Raw genomic sequence first — 22,558 nt, forward strand, 5'->3', positions numbered from 1 at the left:
GACATGACACACAATGCCAGTTTTTGCCTCCTGCATCTAGTTTGACATGCAGCAGCAAGAGCTTGTTGCGCAACGGTTGTGTGTTTCACTCCACTTCAGAAGATTGTGCCTAGAAATCACACCCAAATCAAATCAGACTTTTCATGATCCAGTACAGATACATGATCGAAAAGAGTGCTGAACAGGGTCAGAGCACTAAAGTTTCCTTGACCTTGTGGCGCAACGGTAGCGCGTCTGACTCCAGATCAGAAGGTTGCGTGTTCAAATCACGTCAGGGTCATCTGACATTTTACTCATCAACTACAAAAAATTGTTCAAAAACACTGTGGAATTGGGTTACGGCAAAAAAACAAACTTCTTTGACCTTGTGGCATAAATAAGCGTCTCTCAATGGAAGACCAGAAAGTTGCATGTGAAAATGACATTTGCACCACACTCTAAAAAAATGGAGTGAACTGGCCATGTGACATGACTGCGCTCTACGCAACCTTGATTCAAATACACATGCATCACGGCTCCAGTTTTGGCACCTAAAAGAGGCCGAAGACTTTGTCAAAAGATAGCTTGACGGCACTTCAGATGCTGGAGAACCTAGCCCATATGGGGATCAAAAGCTGAAACCTCCGTGTTATTAGAACCACGGTTTAACAAAAGTGAGCAAGCAGACATGACACACAATGCCAGTTTTTGCCTCCTGCATCTAGTTTGACATGCAGCAGCAAGAGCTTGTTGCGCAACGGTTGTGTGTTTCACTCCACTTCAGAAGATTGTGCCTAGAAATCACATCCAAATCAAATCAGACTTTTCATGATCCAGTACAGATACATGATCGAAAAGAGTGCTGAACAGGGTCAAAGCTCTCAAGTTTCATTGACCTTGTGGCGCAACGGTAGCACGTCTGACTCCAGATCAGAAGGTTGCGTGTTCAAATCACGTCAGGGTCATCTGATATTTTACTCATCAACTACAAAAAATTGTTCAAAAACACTGTGGAATTGGGTTACGGCAAAAAAACAAACTTCTTTGACCTTGTGGCATAAATAAGCGTCTCTCAATGGAAGACCAGAAAGTTGCATGTGAAAATGACATTTGCACCACACTCTAAAAAAATGGAGTGAACTGGCCATGTGACCTGACTGCGCTCTACGCAACCTTGATTCAAATACACATGCATCACGGCTCCACTTTTGGCACCCAAAAGAGGCCGAAGACTTTGTCAAAAGATAGCTTGACGGCACTTCAGATGCTGGAGAACCTAGCCCATATGGGGATCAAAAGCTGAAACCTCCGTGTTATTAGAACCACGATTTAACAAAAGTGAGCAAGCAGACATGACACACAATGCCAGTTTTTGCCTCCTGCATCTAGTTTGACATGCAGCAGCAAGAGCTTGTTGCGCAACGGTTGTGTGTTTCACTCCACATCAGAAGATTGTGCCTAGAAATCACATCCAAATCAAATCAGACTTTTCATGATCCAGTACAGATACATGATCGAAAAGAGTGCTGAACAGGGTCAGAGCACTCAAGTTTCCTTGACCTTGTGGCGCAACGGTAGCGCGTCTTACTCCAGATCAGAAGGTTGCGTTTCAAATCACGTCAGGGTCATCTGACATTTTACTCATCAACTACAAAAAATTGTTCAAAAACACTGTGGAATTGGGTTACGGCAAAAAAACAAACTTCTTTGACCTTGTGGCATAAATAAGCGTCTCTCAATGGAAGACCAGAAAGTTGCATGTTAAAATGACATTTGCACCAGACTCTAAAAAAATGGAGTGAACTGGCCATGTGACATGACTGCGCTCTACGCAACCTTGATTCAAATACACATGCATCACGGCTCCAGTTTTGGCACCTAAAAGAGGCCGAAGACTTTGTCAAAAGATAGCTTGACGGCACTTCAGATGCTGGAGAACCTAGCCCATATGGGGATCAAAAGCTGAAACCTCCGTGTTATTAGAACCACGGTTTAACAAAAGTGAGCAAGCAGACATGACACACAATGCCAGTTTTTGCCTCCTGCATCTAGTTTGACATGCAGCAGCAAGAGCTTGTTGCGCAACGGTTGTGTGTTTCACTCCACTTCAGAAGATTGTGCCTAGAAATCACATCCAAATCAAATCAGACTTTTTATGATCCAGTACAGATACATGATCGAAAAGAGTGCTGAACAGGGTCAGAGCACTCAAGTTTCATTGACCTTGTGGCGCAACGGTAGCGCGTCTGACTCCAGATCAGAAGGTTGCGTTTCAAATCATGTCAGGGTCATCTGCCATTTTACTCATCAACTTCAAAAAATTGTTCAAAAACACTGTGGAATTGGGTTACGGCAAAAAAACAAACTTCTTTGACCTTGTGGCATAAATAAGCGTCTCTCAATGGAAGACCAGAAAGTTGCATGTTAAAATGACATTTGCACCAGACTCTAAAAAAATGGAGTGAACTGGCCATGTGACATGACTGCGCTCTACGCAACCTTGATTCAAATACACATGCATCACGGCTCCACTTTTGGCACCCAAAAGAGGCCGAAGACTTTGTCAAAAGATAGCTTGACGGCACTTCAGATGCTGGAGAACCTAGCCCATATGGGGATCAAAAGCTGAAACCTCCGTGTTATTAGAACCACGATTTAACAAAAGTGAGCAAGCAGACATGACACACAATGCCAGTTTTTGCCTCCTGCATCTAGTTTGACATGCAGCAGCAAGAGCTTGTTGCGCAACGGTTGTGTGTTTCACTCCACTTCAGAAGATTGTGCCTAGAAATCACACCCAAATCAAATCAGACTTTTCATGATCCAGTACAGATACATGATCGAAAAGAGTGCTGAACAGGGTCAGAGCACTAAAGTTTCCTTGACCTTGTGGCGCAACGGTAGCGCGTCTGACTCCAGATCAGAAGGTTGCGTGTTCAAATCACGTCAGGGTCATCTGACATTTTACTCATCAACTACAAAAAATTGTTCAAAAACACTGTGGAATTGGGTTACGGCAAAAAAACAAACTTCTTTGACCTTGTGGCATAAATAAGCGTCTCTCAATGGAAGACCAGAAAGTTGCATGTGAAAATGACATTTGCACCACACTCTAAAAAAATGGAGTGAACTGGCCATGTGACATGACTGCGCTCTATGCAACCTTGATTCAAATACACATGCATCACGGCTCCAGTTTTGGCACCTAAAAGAGGCCGAAGACTTTGTCAAAAGATAGCTTGACGGCACTTCAGATGCTGGAGAACCTAGCCCATATGGGGATCAAAAGCTGAAACCTCCGTGTTATTAGAACCACGGTTTAACAAAAGTGAGCAAGCAGACATGACACACAATGCCAGTTTTTGCCTCCTGCATCTAGTTTGACATGCAGCAGCAAGAGCTTGTTGCGCAACGGTTGTGTGTTTCACTCCACTTCAGAAGATTGTGCCTAGAAATCACATCCAAATCAAATCAGACTTTTCATGATCCAGTACAGATACATGATCGAAAAGAGTGCTGAACAGGGTCAAAGCTCTCAAGTTTCATTGACCTTGTGGCGCAACGGTAGCACGTCTGACTCCAGATCAGAAGGTTGCGTGTTCAAATCACGTCAGGGTCATCTGATATTTTACTTATCAACTACAAAAAATTGTTCAAAAACACTGTGGAATTGGGTTACGGCAAAAAAACAAACTTCTTTGACCTTGTGGCATAAATAAGCGTCTCTCAATGGAAGACCAGAAAGTTGCATGTGAAAATGACATTTGCACCACACTCTAAAAAAATGGAGTGAACTGGCCATGTGACCTGACTGCGCTCTACGCAACCTTGATTCAAATACACATGCATCACGGCTCCACTTTTGGCACCCAAAAGAGGCCGAAGACTTTGTCAAAAGATAGCTTGACGGCACTTCAGATGCTGGAGAACCTAGCCCATATGGGGATCAAAAGCTGAAACCTCCGTGTTATTAGAACCACGATTTAACAAAAGTGAGCAAGCAGACATGACACACAATGCCAGTTTTTGCCTCCTGCATCTAGTTTGACATGCAGCAGCAAGAGCTTGTTGCGCAACGGTTGTGTGTTTCACTCCACATCAGAAGATTGTGCCTAGAATTCACATCCAAATCAAATCAGACTTTTCATGATCCAGTACAGATACATGATCGAAAAGAGTGCTGAACAGGGTCAAAGCACTCAAGTTTCCTTGACCTTGTGGCGCAACGGTAGCGCGTCTTACTCCAGATCAGAAGGTTGCGTGTTCAAATCACGTCAGGGTCATCTGACATTTTACTCATCAACTACAAAAAATTGTTCAAAAACACTGTGGAATTGGGTTACGGCAAAAAAACAAACTTCTTTGACCTTGTGGCATAAATAAGCGTCTCTCCATGGAAGACCAGAAAGTTGCATGTGAAAATGACATTTGCACCACACTCTAAAAAAATGGAGTGAACTGGCCATGTGACATGACTGCGCTCTACGCAACCTTGATTCAAATACACATGCATCACGGCTCCAGTTTTGGCACCTAAAAGAGGCCGAAGACTTTGTCAAAAGATAGCTTGACGGCACTTCAGATGCTGGAGAACCTAGCCCATATGGGGATCAAAAGCTGAAACCTCCGTGTTATTAGAACCACGGTTTAACAAACGTGAGCAAGCAGACATGACAGACAATGCCAGTTTTTGCCTCCTGCATCTAGTTTGACATGCAGCAGCAAGAGCTTGTTGTGCAACGGTTGTGCGTTTCACTCCACATCAGAAGATTGTGCCTAGAAATCACATCCAAATCAAATCAGACTTTTCATGATCCAGTACAGATACGTGATTGAAAAGAGTGCTGAACAGGGTCAGAGCACTCAAGTTTCCTTGACCTTGTGGCGCAACGGTAGCGCGTCTGACTCCAGATCAGAAGGTTGCGTGTTCAAATCACGTCAGGGTCATCTGACATTTTACTCATCAACTACAAAAAATTGTTCAAAAACACTGTGGAATTGGGTTACGGCAAAAAAACAAACTTCTTTGACCTTGTGGCATAAATAAGCATCTCTCAATGGAAGACCAGAAAGTTGCATGTGAAAATGACATTTGCACCACACTCTAAAAAAATGGAGTGAACTGGCCATGTGACCTGACTGCGCTCTACGCAACCTTGATTCAAATACACATGCATCACGGCTCCACTTTTGGCACCCAAAAGAGGTCGAAGACTTTGTCAAAAGATAGCTTGACAGCACTTCAGATGCTGGAGAACCTAGCCCATATGGGGATCAAAAGCTGAAACCTCCGTGTTATTAGAACCACGGTTTAACAAAAGTGAGCAAGCAGACATGACACACAATGCCAGTTTTTGCCTCCTGCATCTAGTTTGACATGCAGCAGCAAGAGCTTGTTGCGCAACGGTTGTGCGTTTCACTCCACATCAGAAGATTGTGCCTAGAAATCACATCCAAATCAAATCAGACTTTTCATGATCCAGTACAGATACATGATCGAAAAGAGTGCTGAACAGGGTCAGAGCACTCAAGTTTCATTGACCTTGTGGCGCAACGGTAGCGCGTCTGACTCCACATCAGAAGGTTGCGTGTTCAAATCACGTCAGGGTCATCTGACATTTTACTCATCAACTGCAAAAAATTGTTCAAAAACACTGTGGAATTGGGTTACGGCAAAAAAAACAAACTTCTTTGACCTTGTGGCATAAATAAGCGTCTCTCAATGGAAGACCAGAAAGTTGCATGTGAAAATGACATTTGCACCACACTCTAAAAAAATGGAGTGAACTGGCCATGTGACCTGACTGCGCTCTACGCAACCTTGATTCAAATACACATGCATCACGGCTCCACTTTTGGCACCCAAAAGAGGCCGAAGACTTTGTCAAAAGATAGCTTGACGGCACTTCAGATGCTGGAGAACCTAGCCCATATGGGGATCAAAAGCTGAAACCTCCGTGTTATTAGAACCACGCTTTAACAAAAGTGAGCAAGCAGACATGACACACAATGCCAGTTTTTGCCTCCTGCATCTAGTTTGACATGCAGCAGCAAGAGCTTGTTGCGCAACGGTTGTGCGTTTCACTCCACATCAGAAGATTGTGCCTAGAAATCACATCCAAATCAAATCAAACTTTTCATGATCCAGTACAGATACATGATCGAAAAGAGTGCTGAACAGGGTCAGAGCACTCAAGTTTCATTGACCTTGTGGCGCAACGGTAGCGCGTCTGACTCCAGATCAGAAGGTTGCGTCTTCAAATCACGTCAGGGTCATCTGACATTTTACTCATCAACTACAAAAAATTGTTCAAAAACACTGTGGAATTGGGTTACGGCAAAAAAAACAAACTTCTTTGACCTTGTGGCATAAATAAGCGTCTCTCCATGGAAGACCAGAAAGTTGCATGTGAAAATGACATTTGCACCACACTCTAAAAAAATGGAGTGAACTGGCCATGTGACATGACTGCGCTCTACGCAACCTTGATTCAAATACACATGCATCACGGCTCCACTTTTGGAACACAAAAGAGGCCGAAGACTTTGCCAAAAGATAGCTTGACGGCACTTCAGATGCTGGAGAACCTAGCCCATATGGGGATCAAAAGCTGAAACCTCCGTGTTATTAGAACCACGGTTTAACAAAAGTGAGCAAGCAGACATGACACACAATGCCAGTTTTTGCCTCCTGCATCTAGTTTGACATGCAGCAGCAAGAGCTTGTTGCGCAACGGTTGTGTGTTTCACTCCACTTCAGAAGATTGTGCCTAGAAATCACATCCAAATCAAATCAGACTTTTCATGATCCAGTACAGATACATGGTCGAAAAGAGTGCTGAACAGGGTCAGAGCTCTCAAGTTTCATTGACCTTGTGGCGCAACGGTAGCGCGTCTGACTCCAGATCAGAAGGTTGCGTGTTCAAATGCCGTCAGGGTCATCTGACATTTTACTCATCAACTACAAAAAATTGTTCAAAAACACTGTGGAATTGGGTTACGGCAAAAAAACAAACTTCTTTGACCTTGTGGCATAAATAAGCGTCTCTCAATGGAAGACCAGAAAGTTGCATGTGAAAATGACATTTGCACCACACTCTAAAAAAATGGAGTGAACTGGCCATGTGACATGACTGCGCTCTACGCAACCTTGATTCAAATACACATGCATCACGGCTCCACTTTTGGCACCCAAAAGAGGCCGAAGACTTTGTCAAAAGATAGCTTGACGGCACTTCAGATGCTGGAGAACCTAGCCCATATGGGGATCAAAAGCTGAAACCTCCGTGTTATTAGAACCACGGTTTAACAAAAGTGAGCAAGCAGACATGACACACAATGCCAGTTTTTGCCTCCTGCATCTAGTTTGACATGCAGCAGCAAGAGCTTGTTGCGCAACGGTTGTGCGTTTCACTCCACATCAGAAGATTGTGCCTAGAAATCACATCCAAATCAAATCAGACTTTTCATGATCCAGTACAGATACATGATCGAAAAGAGTGCTGAACAGGGTCAGAACACTCAAGTTTCATTGACCTTGTGGCGCAACGGTAGCGCGTCTGACTCCAGATCAGAAGGTTGCGTGTTCAAATGCCGTCAGGGTCATCTGACATTTTACTCATCAAGTACAAAAAATTGTTCAAAAACACTGTGGAATTGGGTTACGGCAAAAAAACAAACTTCTTTGACCTTGTGGCATAAATAAGCGTCTCTCAATGGAAGACCAGAAAGTTGCATGTTAAAATGACATTTGCACCAGACTCTAAAAAAATGGAGTGAACTGGCCATGTGACATGACTGCGCTCTACGCAACCTTGATTCAAATACACATGCATCACGGCTCCAGTTTTGGCACCTAAAAGAGGCCGAAGACTTTGTCAAAAGATAGCTTGACGGCACTTCAGATGCTGGAGAACCTAGCCCATATGGGGATCAAAAGCTGAAACCTCCGTGTTATTAGAACCACGGTTTAACAAAAGTGAGCAAGCAGACATGACACACAATGCCAGTTTTTGCCTCCTGCATCTAGTTTGACATGCAGCAGCAAGAGCTTGTTGCGCAACGGTTGTGTGTTTCACTCCACTTCAGAAGATTGTGCCTAGAAATCACATCCAAATCAAATCAGACTTTTTATGATCCAGTACAGATACATGATCGAAAAGAGTGCTGAACAGGGTCAGAGCACTCAAGTTTCATTGACCTTGTGGCGCAACGGTAGCGCGTCTGACTCCAGATCAGAAGGTTGCGTTTCAAATCATGTCAGGGTCATCTGCCATTTTACTCATCAACTTCAAAAAATTGTTCAAAAACACTGTGGAATTGGGTTACGGCAAAAAAACAAACTTCTTTGACCTTGTGGCATAAATAAGCGTCTCTCAATGGAAGACCAGAAAGTTGCATGTTAAAATGACATTTGCACCAGACTCTAAAAAAATGGAGTGAACTGGCCATGTGACATGACTGCGCTCTACGCAACCTTGATTCAAATACACATGCATCACGGCTCCACTTTTGGCACCCAAAAGAGGCCGAAGACTTTGTCAAAAGATAGCTTGACGGCACTTCAGATGCTGGAGAACCTAGCCCATATGGGGATCAAAAGCTGAAACCTCCGTGTTATTAGAACCACGATTTAACAAAAGTGAGCAAGCAGACATGACACACAATGCCAGTTTTTGCCTCCTGCATCTAGTTTGACATGCAGCAGCAAGAGCTTGTTGCGCAACGGTTGTGTGTTTCACTCCACTTCAGAAGATTGTGCCTAGAAATCACATCCAAATCAAATCAGACTTTTCATGATCCAGTACAGATACATGATCGAAAAGAGTGCTGAACAGGGTCAGAGCACTAAAGTTTCCTTGACCTTGTGGCGCAACGGTAGCGCGTCTGACTCCAGATCAGAAGGTTGCGTGTTCAAATCACGTCAGGGTCATCTGACATTTTACTCATCAAGTACAAAAAATTGTTCAAAAACACTGTGGAATTGGGTTACGGCAAAAAAACAAACTTCTTTGACCTTGTGGCATAAATAAGCGTCTCTCAATGGAAGACCAGAAAGTTGCATGTTAAAATGACATTTGCACCAGACTCTAAAAAAATGGAGTGAACTGGCCATGTGACATGACTGCGCTCTACGCAACCTTGATTCAAATACACATGCATCACGGCTCCAGTTTTGGCACCTAAAAGAGGCCGAAGACTTTGTCAAAAGATAGCTTGACGGCACTTCAGATGCTGGAGAACCTAGCCCATATGGGGATCAAAAGCTGAAGCCTCCGTGTTATTAGAACCACGGTTTAACAAAAGTGAGCAAGCAGACATGACACACAATGCCAGTTTTTGCCTCCTGCATCTAGTTTGACATGCAGCAGCAAGAGCTTGTTGCGCAACGGTTGTGTGTTTCACTCCACTTCAGAAGATTGTGCCTAGAAATCACATCCAAATCAAATCAGACTTTTTATGATCCAGTACAGATACATGATCGAAAAGAGTGCTGAACAGGGTCAGAGCACTCAAGTTTCATTGACCTTGTGGCGCAACGGTAGCGCGTCTGACTCCAGATCAGAAGGTTGCGTTTCAAATTATGTCAGGGTCATCTGCCATTTTACTCATCAACTTCAAAAAATTGTTCAAAAACACTGTGGAATTGGGTTACGGCAAAAAAACAAACTTCTTTGACCTTGTGGCATAAATAAGCGTCTCTCAATGGAAGACCAGAAAGTTGCATGTTAAAATGACATTTGCACCAGACTCTAAAAAAATGGAGTGAACTGGCCATGTGACATGACTGCGCTCTACGCAACCTTGATTCAAATACACATGCATCACGGCTCCACTTTTGGCACCCAAAAGAGGCCGAAGACTTTGTCAAAAGATAGCTTGACGGCACTTCAGATGCTGGAGAACCTAGCCCATATGGGGATCAAAAGCTGAAACCTCCGTGTTATTAGAACCACGATTTAACAAAAGTGAGCAAGCAGACATGACACACAATGCCAGTTTTTGCCTCCTGCATCTAGTTTGACATGCAGCAGCAAGAGCTTGTTGCGCAACGGTTGTGTGTTTCACTCCACTTCAGAAGATTGTGCCTAGAAATCACATCCAAATCAAATCAGACTTTTCATGATCCAGTACAGATACATGATCGAAAAGAGTGCTGAACAGGGTCAGAGCACTAAAGTTTCCTTGACCTTGTGGCGCAACGGTAGCGCGTCTGACTCCAGATCAGAAGGTTGCGTGTTCAAATCACGTCAGGGTCATCTGACATTTTACTCATTAACTACAAAAAATTGTTCAAAAACACTGTGGAATTGGGTTACGGCAAAAAAACAAACTTCTTTGACCTTGTGGCATAAATAAGCGTCTCTCAATGGAAGACCAGAAAGTTGCATGTGAAAATGACATTTGCACCACACTCTAAAAAAATGGAGTGAACTGGCCATGTGACATGACTGCGCTCTACGCAACCTTGATTCAAATACACATGCATCACGGCTCCACTTTTGGCACCCAAAAGAGGCCGAAGACTTTGTCAAAAGATAGCTTGACGGCACTTCAGATGCTGGAGAACCTAGCCCATATGGGGATCAAAAGCTGAAACCTCCGTGTTATTAGAACCACGGTTTAACAAAAGTGAGCAAGCAGACATGACACACAATGCCAGTTTTTGCCTCCTGCATCTAGTTTGACATGCAGCAGCAAGAGCTTGTTGCGCAACGGTTGTGCGTTTCACTCCACATCAGAAGATTGTGCCTAGAAATCACATCCAAATCAAATCAGACTTTTCATGATCCAGTACAGATACATGATCGAAAAGAGTGCTGAACAGGGTCAGAACACTCAAGTTTCATTGACCTTGTGGCGCAACGGTAGCGCGTCTGACTCCAGATCAGAAGGTTGCGTGTTCAAATGCCGTCAGGGTCATCTGACATTTTACTCATCAAGTACAAAAAATTGTTCAAAAACACTGTGGAATTGGGTTACGGCAAAAAAACAAACTTCTTTGACCTTGTGGCATAAATAAGCGTCTCTCAATGGAAGACCAGAAAGTTGCATGTTAAAATGACATTTGCACCAGACTCTAAAAAAATGGAGTGAACTGGCCATGTGACATGACTGCGCTCTACGCAACCTTGATTCAAATACACATGCATCACGGCTCCAGTTTTGGCACCTAAAAGAGGCCGAAGACTTTGTCAAAAGATAGCTTGACGGCACTTCAGATGCTGGAGAACCTAGCCCATATGGGGATCAAAAGCTGAAACCTCCGTGTTATTAGAACCACGGTTTAACAAAAGTGAGCAAGCAGACATGACACACAATGCCAGTTTTTGCCTCCTGCATCTAGTTTGACATGCAGCAGCAAGAGCTTGTTGCGCAACGGTTGTGTGTTTCACTCCACTTCAGAAGATTGTGCCTAGAAATCACATCCAAATCAAATCAGACTTTTTATGATCCAGTACAGATACATGATCGAAAAGAGTGCTGAACAGGGTCAGAGCACTCAAGTTTCATTGACCTTGTGGCGCAACGGTAGCGCGTCTGACTCCAGATCAGAAGGTTGCGTTTCAAATCATGTCAGGGTCATCTGCCATTTTACTCATCAACTTCAAAAAATTGTTCAAAAACACTGTGGAATTGGGTTACGGCAAAAAAACAAACTTCTTTGACCTTGTGGCATAAATAAGCGTCTCTCAATGGAAGACCAGAAAGTTGCATGTTAAAATGACATTTGCACCAGACTCTAAAAAAATGGAGTGAACTGGCCATGTGACATGACTGCGCTCTACGCAACCTTGATTCAAATACACATGCATCACGGCTCCACTTTTGGCACCCAAAAGAGGCCGAAGACTTTGTCAAAAGATAGCTTGACGGCACTTCAGATGCTGGAGAACCTAGCCCATATGGGGATCAAAAGCTGAAACCTCCGTGTTATTAGAACCACGATTTAACAAAAGTGAGCAAGCAGACATGACACACAATGCCAGTTTTTGCCTCCTGCATCTAGTTTGACATGCAGCAGCAAGAGCTTGTTGCGCAACGGTTGTGTGTTTCACTCCACTTCAGAAGATTGTGCCTAGAAATCACATCCAAATCAAATCAGACTTTTCATGATCCAGTACAGATACATGATCGAAAAGAGTGCTGAACAGGGTCAGAGCACTAAAGTTTCCTTGACCTTGTGGCGCAACGGTAGCGCGTCTGACTCCAGATCAGAAGGTTGCGTGTTCAAATCACGTCAGGGTCATCTGACATTTTACTCATCAAGTACAAAAAATTGTTCAAAAACACTGTGGAATTGGGTTACGGCAAAAAAACAAACTTCTTTGACCTTGTGGCATAAATAAGCGTCTCTCAATGGAAGACCAGAAAGTTGCATGTTAAAATGACATTTGCACCAGACTCTAAAAAAATGGAGTGAACTGGCCATGTGACATGACTGCGCTCTACGCAACCTTGATTCAAATACACATGCATCACGGCTCCAGTTTTGGCACCTAAAAGAGGCCGAAGACTTTGTCAAAAGATAGCTTGACGGCACTTCAGATGCTGGAGAACCTAGCCCATATGGGGATCAAAAGCTGAAGCCTCCGTGTTATTAGAACCACGGTTTAACAAAAGTGAGCAAGCAGACATGACACACAATGCCAGTTTTTGCCTCCTGCATCTAGTTTGACATGCAGCAGCAAGAGCTTGTTGCGCAACGGTTGTGTGTTTCACTCCACTTCAGAAGATTGTGCCTAGAAATCACATCCAAATCAAATCAGACTTTTTATGATCCAGTACAGATACATGATCGAAAAGAGTGCTGAACAGGGTCAGAGCACTCAAGTTTCATTGACCTTGTGGCGCAACGGTAGCGCGTCTGACTCCAGATCAGAAGGTTGCGTTTCAAATCATGTCAGGGTCATCTGCCATTTTACTCATCAACTTCAAAAAATTGTTCAAAAACACTGTGGAATTGGGTTACGGCAAAAAAACAAACTTCTTTGACCTTGTGGCATAAATAAGCGTCTCTCAATGGAAGACCAGAAAGTTGCATGTTAAAATGACATTTGCACCAGACTCTAAAAAAATGGAGTGAACTGGCCATGTGACATGACTGCGCTCTACGCAACCTTGATTCAAATACACATGCATCACGGCTCCACTTTTGGCACCCAAAAGAGGCCGAAGACTTTGTCAAAAGATAGCTTGACGGCACTTCAGATGCTGGAGAACCTAGCCCATATGGGGATCAAAAGCTGAAACCTCCGTGTTATTAGAACCACGATTTAACAAAAGTGAGCAAGCAGACATGACACACAATGCCAGTTTTTGCCTCCTGCATCTAGTTTGACATGCAGCAGCAAGAGCTTGTTGCGCAACGGTTGTGTGTTTCACTCCACTTCAGAAGATTGTGCCTAGAAATCACATCCAAATCAAATCAGACTTTTCATGATCCAGTACAGATACATGATCGAAAAGAGTGCTGAACAGGGTCAGAGCACTAAAGTTTCCTTGACCTTGTGGCGCAACGGTAGCGCGTCTGACTCCAGATCAGAAGGTTGCGTGTTCAAATCACGTCAGGGTCATCTGACATTTTACTCATCAACTACAAAAAATTGTTCAAAAACACTGTGGAATTGGGTTACGGCAAAAAAACAAACTTCTTTGACCTTGTGGCATAAATAAGCGTCTCTCAATGGAAGACCAGAAAGTTGCATGTGAAAATGACATTTGCACCACACTCTAAAAAAATGGAGTGAACTGGCCATGTGACATGACTGCGCTCTACGCAACCTTGATTCAAATACACATGCATCACGGCTCCAGTTTTGGCACCTAAAAGAGGCCGAAGACTTTGTCAAAAGATAGCTTGACGGCACTTCAGATGCTGGAGAACCTAGCCCATATGGGGATCAAAAGCTGAAACCTCCGTGTTATTAGAACCACGGTTTAACAAAAGTGAGCAAGCAGACATGACACACAATGCCAGTTTTTGCCTCCTGCATCTAGTTTGACATGCAGCAGCAAGAGCTTGTTGCGCAACGGTTGTGTGTTTCACTCCACTTCAGAAGATTGTGCCTAGAAATCACATCCAAATCAAATCAGACTTTTCATGATCCAGTACAGATACATGATCGAAAAGAGTGCTGAACAGGGTCAAAGCTCTCAAGTTTCATTGACCTTGTGGCGCAACGGTAGCGCGTCTGACTCCAGATCAGAAGGTTGCGTGTTCAAATCACGTCAGGGTCATCTGATATTTTACTCATCAACTACAAAAAATTGTTCAAAAACACTGTGGAATTGGGTTACGGCAAAAAAACAAACTTCTTTGACCTTGTGGCATAAATAAGCGTCTCTCAATGGAAGACCAGAAAGTTGCATGTGAAAATGACATTTGCACCACACTCTAAAAAAATGGAGTGAACTGGCCATGTGACCTGACTGCGCTCTACGCAACCTTGATTCAAATACACATGCATCACGGCTCCACTTTTGGCACCTAAAAGAGGCCGAAGACTTTGTCAAAAGATAGCTTGACGGCACTTCAGATGCTGGAGAACCTAGCCCATATGGGGATCAAAAGCTGAAACCTCCGTGTTATTAGAACCACGATTTAACAAAAGTGAGCAAGCAGACATGACACACAATGCCAGTTTTTGCCTCCTGCATCTAGTTTGACATGCAGCAGCAAGAGCTTGTTGCGCAACGGTTGTGTGTTTCACTCCACATCAGAAGATTGTGCCTAGAAATCACATCCAAATCAAATCAGACTTTTCATGATCCAGTACAGATACATGATCGAAAAGAGTGCTGAACAGGGTCAGAGCACTCAAGTTTCCTTGACCTTGTGGCGCAACGGTAGCGCGTCTTACTCCAGATCAGAAGGTTGCGTGTTCAAATCACGTCAGGGTCATCTGACATTTTACTCATCAACTACAAAAAATTGTTCAAAAACACTGTGGAATTGGGTTACGGCAAAAAAACAAACTTCTTTGACCTTGTGGCATAAATAAGCGTCTCTCAATGGAAGACCAGAAAGTTGCATGTGAAAATGACATTTGCACCACACTCTAAAAAAATGGAGTGAACTGGCCATGTGACCTGACTGCGCTCTACGCAACCTTGATTCAAATACACATGCATCACGGCTCCACTTTTGGCACCCAAAAGAGGTCGAAGACTTTGTCAAAAGATAGCTTGACAGCACTTCAGATGCTGGAGAACCTAGCCCATATGGGGATCAAAAGCTGAAACCTCCGTGTTATTAGAACCACGGTTTAACAAAAGTGAGCAAGCAGACATGACACACAATGCCAGTTTTTGCCTCCTGCATCTAGTTTGACATGCAGCAGCAAGAGCTTGTTGCGCAACGGTTGTGCGTTTCACTCCACATCAGAAGATTGTGCCTAGAAATCACATCCAAATCAAATCAGACTTTTCATGATCCAGTACAGATACATGATCGAAAAGAGTGCTGAACAGGGTCAGAGCACTCAAGTTTCATTGACCTTGTGGCGCAACGGTAGCGCGTCTGACTCCACATCAGAAGGTTGCGTGTTCAAATCACGTCAGGGTCATCTGACATTTTACTCATCAACTGCAAAAAATTGTTCAAAAACACTGTGGAATTGGGTTACGGCAAAAAAAACAAACTTCTTTGACCTTGTGGCATAAATAAGCGTCTCTCAATGGAAGACCAGAAAGTTGCATGTGAAAATGACATTTGCACCACACTCTAAAAAAATGGAGTGAACTGGCCATGTGACCTGACTGCGCTCTACGCAACCTTGATTCAAATACACATGCATCACGGCTCCACTTTTGGCACCCAAAAGAGGCCGAAGACTTTGTCAAAAGATAGCTTGACGGCACTTCAGATGCTGGAGAACCTAGCCCATATGGGGATCAAAAGCTGAAACCTCCGTGTTATTAGAACCACGCTTTAACAAAAGTGAGCAAGCAGACATGACACACAATGCCAGTTTTTGCCTCCTGCATCTAGTTTGACATGCAGCAGCAAGAGCTTGTTGCGCAACGGTTGTGCGTTTCACTCCACATCAGAAGATTGTGCCTAGAAATCACATCCAAATCAAATCAAACTTTTCATGATCCAGTACAGATACATGATCGAAAAGAGTGCTGAACAGGGTCAGAGCACTCAAGTTTCATTGACCTTGTGGCGCAACGGTAGCGCGTCTGACTCCAGATCAGAAGGTTGCGTCTTCAAATCACGTCAGGGTCATCTGACATTTTACTCATCAACTACAAAAAATTGTTCAAAAACACTGTGGAATTGGGTTACGGCAAAAAAACAAACTTCTTTGACCTTGTGGCATAAATAAGCGTCTCTCAATGGAAGACCAGAAAGTTGCATGTGAAAATGACATTTGCACCACACTCTAAAAAAATGGAGTGAACTGGCCATGTGACATGACTGCGCTCTACGCAACCTTGATTCAAATACACATGCATCACGGCTCCACTTTTGGCACCCAAAAGAGGCCGAAGACTTTGTCAAAAGATAGCTTGACGGCACTTCAGATGCTGGAGAACCTAGCCCATATGGGGATCAAAAGCTGAAACCTCCGTGTTATTAGAACCACGGTTTAACAAAAGTGAGCAAGCAGACATGACACACAATGCCAGTTTTTGCCTCCTGCATCTAGTTTGACATGCAGCAGCAAGAGCTTGTTGCGCAACGGTTGTGCGTTTCACTCCACATCAGAAGATTGTGCCTAGAAATCACATCCAAATCAAATCAGACTTTTCATGATCCAGTACAGATACATGATCGAAAAGAGTGCTGAACAGGGTCAGAACACTCAAGTTTCATTGACCTTGTGGCGCAACGGTAGCGCGTCTGACTCCAGATCAGAAGGTTGCGTGTTCAAATGCCGTCAGGGTCATCTGACATTTTACTCATCAAGTACAAAAAATTGTTCAAAAACACTGTGGAATTGGGTTACGGCAAAAAAACAAACTTCTTTGACCTTGTGGCATAAATAAGCGTCTCTCAATGGAAGACCAGAAAGTTGCATGTGAAAATGACATTTGCACCACACTCTAAAAAAATGGAGTGAACTGGCCATGTGACATGACTGCGCTCTACGCAACCTTGATTCAAATACACATGCATCACGGCTCCACTTTTGGCACCCAAAAGAGGTCGAAGACTTTGTCAAAAGATAGCTTGACAGCACTTCAGATGCTGGAGAACCTAGCCCATATGGGGATCAAAAGCTGAAACCTCCGTGTTATTAGAACCACGGTTTAACAAAAGTGAGCAAGCAGACATGACACACAATGCCAGTTTTTGCCTCCTGCATCTAGTTTGACATGCAGCAGCAAGAGCTTGTTGCGCAACGGTTGTGCGTTTCACTCCACATCAGAAGATTGTGCCTAGAAATCACATCCAAATCAAATCAGACTTTTCATGATCCAGTACAGATACATGATCGAAAAGAGTGCTGAACAGGGTCAGAGCACTCAAGTTTCATTGACCTTGTGGCGCAACGGTAGCGCGTCTGACTCCACATCAGAAGGTTGCGTGTTCAAATCACGTCAGGGTCATCTGACATTTTACTCATCAACTGCAAAAAATTGTTCAAAAACACTGTGGAATTGGGTTACGGCAAAAAAAACAAACTTCTTTGACCTTGTGGCATAAATAAGCGTCTCTCAATGGAAGACCAGAAAGTTGCATGTGAAAATGACATTTGCACCACACTCTAAAAAAATGGAGTGAACTGGCCATGTGACCTGACTGCGCTCTACGCAACCTTGATTCAAATACACATGCATCACGGCTCCACTTTTGGCACCCAAAAGAGGCCGAAGACTTTGTCAAAAGATAGCTTGACGGCACTTCAGATGCTGGAGAACCTAGCCCATATGGGGATCAAAAGCTGAAACCTCCGTGTTATTAGAACCACGCTTTAACAAAAGTGAGCAAGCAGACATGACACACAATGCCAGTTTTTGCCTCCTGCATCTAGTTTGACATGCAGCAGCAAGAGCTTGTTGCGCAACGGTTGTGCGTTTCACTCCACATCAGAAGATTGTGCCTAGAAATCACATCCAAATCAAATCAAACTTTTCATGATCCAGTACAGATACATGATCGAAAAGAGTGCTGAACAGGGTCAGAGCACTCAAGTTTCATTGACCTTGTGGCGCAACGGTAGCGCGTCTGACTCCAGATCAGAAGGTTGCGTCTTCAAATCACGTCAGGGTCATCTGACATTTTACTCATCAACTACAAAAAATTGTTCAAAAACACTGTGGAATTGGGTTACGGCAAAAAAACAAACTTCTTTGACCTTGTGGCATAAATAAGCGTCTCTCAATGGAAGACCAGAAAGTTGCATGTGAAAATGACATTTGCACCACACTCTAAAAAAATGGAGTGAACTGGCCATGTGACATGACTGCGCTCTACGCAACCTTGATTCAAATACACATGCATCACGGCTCCACTTTTGGCACCCAAAAGAGGCCGAAGACTTTGTCAAAAGATAGCTTGACGGCACTTCAGATGCTGGAGAACCTAGCCCATATGGGGATCAAAAGCTGAAACCTCCGTGTTATTAGAACCACGGTTTAACAAAAGTGAGCAAGCAGACATGACACACAATGCCAGTTTTTGCCTCCTGCATCTAGTTTGACATGCAGCAGCAAGAGCTTGTTGCGCAACGGTTGTGCGTTTCACTCCACATCAGAAGATTGTGCCTAGAAATCACATCCAAATCAAATCAGACTTTTCATGATCCAGTACAGATACATGATCGAAAAGAGTGCTGAACAGGGTCAGAACACTCAAGTTTCATTGACCTTGTGGCGCAACGGTAGCGCGTCTGACTCCAGATCAGAAGGTTGCGTGTTCAAATGCCGTCAGGGTCATCTGACATTTTACTCATCAAGTACAAAAAATTGTTCAAAAACACTGTGGAATTGGGTTACGGCAAAAAAACAAACTTCTTTGACCTTGTGGCATAAATAAGCGTCTCTCAATGGAAGACCAGAAAGTTGCATGTTAAAATGACATTTGCACCAGACTCTAAAAAAATGGAGTGAACTGGCCATGTGACATGACTGCGCTCTACGCAACCTTGATTCAAATACACATGCATCACGGCTCCAGTTTTGGCACCTAAAAGAGGCCGAAGACTTTGTCAAAAGATAGCTTGACGGCACTTCAGATGCTGGAGAACCTAGCCCATATGGGGATCAAAAGCTGAAACCTCCGTGTTATTAGAACCACGGTTTAACAAAAGTGAGCAAGCAGACATGACACACAATGCCAGTTTTTGCCTCCTGCATCTAGTTTGACATGCAGCAGCAAGAGCTTGTTGCGCAACGGTTGTGTGTTTCACTCCACTTCAGAAGATTGTGCCTAGAAATCACATCCAAATCAAATCAGACTTTTTATGATCCAGTACAGATACATGATCGAAAAGAGTGCTGAACAGGGTCAGAGCACTCAAGTTTCATTGACCTTGTGGCGCAACGGTAGCGCGTCTGACTCCAGATCAGAAGGTTGCGTTTCAAATCATGTCAGGGTCATCTGCCATTTTACTCATCAACTTCAAAAAATTGTTCAAAAACACTGTGGAATTGGGTTACGGCAAAAAAACAAACTTCTTTGACCTTGTGGCATAAATAAGCGTCTCTCAATGGAAGACCAGAAAGTTGCATGTTAAAATGACATTTGCACCAGACTCTAAAAAAATGGAGTGAACTGGCCATGTGACATGACTGCGCTCTACGCAACCTTGATTCAAATACACATGCATCACGGCTCCACTTTTGGCACCCAAAAGAGGCCGAAGACTTTGTCAAAAGATAGCTTGACGGCACTTCAGATGCTGGAGAACCTAGCCCATATGGGGATCAAAAGCTGAAACCTCCGTGTTATTAGAACCACGATTTAACAAAAGTGAGCAAGCAGACATGACACACAATGCCAGTTTTTGCCTCCTGCATCTAGTTTGACATGCAGCAGCAAGAGCTTGTTGCGCAACGGTTGTGTGTTTCACTCCACTTCAGAAGATTGTGCCTAGAAATCACATCCAAATCAAATCAGACTTTTCATGATCCAGTACAGATACATGATCGAAAAGAGTGCTGAACAGGGTCAGAGCACTAAAGTTTCCTTGACCTTGTGGCGCAACGGTAGCGCGTCTGACTCCAGATCAGAAGGTTGCGTGTTCAAATCACGTCAGGGTCATCTGACATTTTACTCATCAACTACAAAAAATTGTTCAAAAACACTGTGGAATTGGGTTACGGCAAAAAAACAAACTTCTTTGACCTTGTGGCATAAATAAGCGTCTCTCAATGGAAGACCAGAAAGTTGCATGTTAAAATGACATTTGCACCAGACTCTAAAAAAATGGAGTGAACTGGCCATGTGACATGACTGCGCTCTACGCAACCTTGATTCAAATACACATGCATCACGGCTCCAGTTTTGGCACCTAAAAGAGGCCGAAGACTTTGTCAAAAGATAGCTTGACGGCACTTCAGATGCTGGAGAACCTAGCCCATATGGGGATCAAAAGCTGAAACCTCCGTGTTATTAGAACCACGGTTTAACAAAAGTGAGCAAGCAGACATGACACACAATGCCAGTTTTTGCCTCCTGCATCTAGTTTGACATGCAGCAGCAAGAGCTTGTTGCGCAACGGTTGTGTGTTTCACTCCACTTCAGAAGATTGTGCCTAGAAATCACATCCAAATCAAATCAGACTTATTATGATCCAGTACAGATACATGATCGAAAAGAGTGCTGAACAGGGTCAGAGCACTCAAGTTTCATTGACCTTGTGGCGCAACGGTAGCGCGTCTGACTCCAGATCAGAAGGTTGCGTTTCAAATCATGTCAGGGTCATCTGCCATTTTACTCATCAACTTCAAAAAATTGTTCAAAAACACTGTGGAATTGGGTTACGGCAAAAAAACAAACTTCTTTGACCTTGTGGCATAAATAAGCGTCTCTCAATGGAAGACCAGAAAGTTGCATGTTAAAATGACATTTGCACCAGACTCTAAAAAAATGGAGTGAACTGGCCATGTGACATGACTGCGCTCTACGCAACCTTGATTCAAATACACATGCATCACGGCTCCACTTTTGGCACCCAAAAGAGGCCGAAGACTTTGTCAAAAGATAGCTTGACGGCACTTCAGATGCTGGAGAACCTAGCCCATATGGGGATCAAAAGCTGAAACCTCCGTGTTATTAGAACCACGATTTAACAAAAGTGAGCAAGCAGACATGACACACAATGCCAGTTTTTGCCTCCTGCATCTAGTTTGACATGCAGCAGCAAGAGCTTGTTGCGCAACGGTTGTGTGTTTCACTCCACTTCAGAAGATTGTGCCTAGAAATCACATCCAAATCAAATCAGACTTTTCATGATCCAGTACAGATACATGATCGAAAAGAGTGCTGAACAGGGTCAGAGCACTAAAGTTTCCTTGACCTTGTGGCGCAACGGTAGCGCGTCTGACTCCAGATCAGAAGGTTGCGTGTTCAAATCACGTCAGGGTCATCTGACATTTTACTCATCAACTACAAAAAATTGTTCAAAAACACTGTGGAATTGGGTTACGGCAAAAAAACAAACTTCTTTGACCTTGTGGCATAAATAAGCGTCTCTCAATGGAAGACCAGAAAGTTGCATGTGAAAATGACATTTGCACCACACTCTAAAAAAATGGAGTGAACTGGCCATGTGACATGACTGCGCTCTACGCAACCTTGATTCAAATACACATGCATCACGGCTCCAGTTTTGGCACCTAAAAGAGGCCGAAGACTTTGTCAAAAGATAGCTTGACGGCACTTCAGATGCTGGAGAACCTAGCCCATATGGGGATCAAAAGCTGAAACCTCCGTGTTATTAGAACCACGGTTTAACAAAAGTGAGCAAGCAGACATGACACACAATGCCAGTTTTTGCCTCCTGCATCTAGTTTGACATGCAGCAGCAAGAGCTTGTTGCGCAACGGTTGTGTGTTTCACTCCACTTCAGAAGATTGTGCCTAGAAATCACATCCAAATCAAATCAGACTTTTCATGATCCAGTACAGATACATGATCGAAAAGAGTGCTGAACAGGGTCAAAGCTCTCAAGTTTCATTGACCTTGTGGCGCAACGGTAGCGCGTCTGACTCCAGATCAGAAGGTTGCGTGTTCAAATCACGTCAGGGTCATCTGATATTTTACTCATCAACTACAAAAAATTGTTCAAAAACACTGTGGAATTGGGTTACGGCAAAAAAACAAACTTCTTTGACCTTGTGGCATAAATAAGCGTCTCTCAATGGAAGACCAGAAAGTTGCATGTGAAAATGACATTTGCACCACACTCTAAAAAAATGGAGTGAACTGGCCATGTGACCTGACTGCGCTCTACGCAACCTTGATTCAAATACACATGCATCACGGCTCCACTTTTGGCACCCAAAAGAGGCCATAGACTTTGTCAAAAGATAGCTTGACGGCACTTCAGATGCTGGAGAACCTAGCCCATATGGGGATCAAAAGCTGAAACCTCCGTGTTATTAGAACCACGATTTAACA

The 22,558-nt window shown here is 43.6% G+C and overlaps 11 non-coding genes across 11 annotated transcripts; all 11 read left to right on the plus strand.

Moving 5' to 3' along the window:
• Positions 1 to 208: 208 nt before the first annotated feature.
• On the plus strand, positions 209 to 280 carry TRNAW-CCA (transfer RNA tryptophan (anticodon CCA)). Its single transcript has one exon. It is a non-coding gene; the product is annotated as a tRNA-Trp (tRNA).
• Positions 281 to 2,862: 2,582 nt separating this feature from the next.
• On the plus strand, positions 2,863 to 2,934 carry TRNAW-CCA (transfer RNA tryptophan (anticodon CCA)). Its single transcript has one exon. It is a non-coding gene; the product is annotated as a tRNA-Trp (tRNA).
• A 1,920-nt stretch (positions 2,935 to 4,854) lies between these two features.
• TRNAW-CCA (transfer RNA tryptophan (anticodon CCA)) lies at positions 4,855 to 4,926 on the plus strand. The gene has a single exon. It is a non-coding gene; the product is annotated as a tRNA-Trp (tRNA).
• Positions 4,927 to 8,839: 3,913 nt separating this feature from the next.
• Positions 8,840 to 8,911, plus strand: TRNAW-CCA (transfer RNA tryptophan (anticodon CCA)). The gene has a single exon. It is a non-coding gene; the product is annotated as a tRNA-Trp (tRNA).
• A 1,255-nt stretch (positions 8,912 to 10,166) lies between these two features.
• On the plus strand, positions 10,167 to 10,238 carry TRNAW-CCA (transfer RNA tryptophan (anticodon CCA)). Its single transcript has one exon. It is a non-coding gene; the product is annotated as a tRNA-Trp (tRNA).
• Positions 10,239 to 12,157: 1,919 nt separating this feature from the next.
• Positions 12,158 to 12,229, plus strand: TRNAW-CCA (transfer RNA tryptophan (anticodon CCA)). The gene has a single exon. It is a non-coding gene; the product is annotated as a tRNA-Trp (tRNA).
• A 1,255-nt stretch (positions 12,230 to 13,484) lies between these two features.
• TRNAW-CCA (transfer RNA tryptophan (anticodon CCA)) lies at positions 13,485 to 13,556 on the plus strand. The gene has a single exon. It is a non-coding gene; the product is annotated as a tRNA-Trp (tRNA).
• A 592-nt stretch (positions 13,557 to 14,148) lies between these two features.
• TRNAW-CCA (transfer RNA tryptophan (anticodon CCA)) lies at positions 14,149 to 14,220 on the plus strand. Its single transcript has one exon. It is a non-coding gene; the product is annotated as a tRNA-Trp (tRNA).
• Positions 14,221 to 20,125: 5,905 nt separating this feature from the next.
• TRNAW-CCA (transfer RNA tryptophan (anticodon CCA)) lies at positions 20,126 to 20,197 on the plus strand. The gene has a single exon. It is a non-coding gene; the product is annotated as a tRNA-Trp (tRNA).
• A 1,255-nt stretch (positions 20,198 to 21,452) lies between these two features.
• Positions 21,453 to 21,524, plus strand: TRNAW-CCA (transfer RNA tryptophan (anticodon CCA)). Its single transcript has one exon. It is a non-coding gene; the product is annotated as a tRNA-Trp (tRNA).
• A 592-nt stretch (positions 21,525 to 22,116) lies between these two features.
• TRNAW-CCA (transfer RNA tryptophan (anticodon CCA)) lies at positions 22,117 to 22,188 on the plus strand. Its single transcript has one exon. It is a non-coding gene; the product is annotated as a tRNA-Trp (tRNA).
• The last annotated feature ends 370 nt before the right edge of the window (positions 22,189 to 22,558 follow it).

The sequence above is a fragment of the Eleutherodactylus coqui genome, chromosome 2, assembly GCF_035609145.1.
Source record: "Eleutherodactylus coqui strain aEleCoq1 chromosome 2, aEleCoq1.hap1, whole genome shotgun sequence".
NCBI classification, from domain to species: Eukaryota; Metazoa; Chordata; class Amphibia; order Anura; family Eleutherodactylidae; genus Eleutherodactylus; species Eleutherodactylus coqui.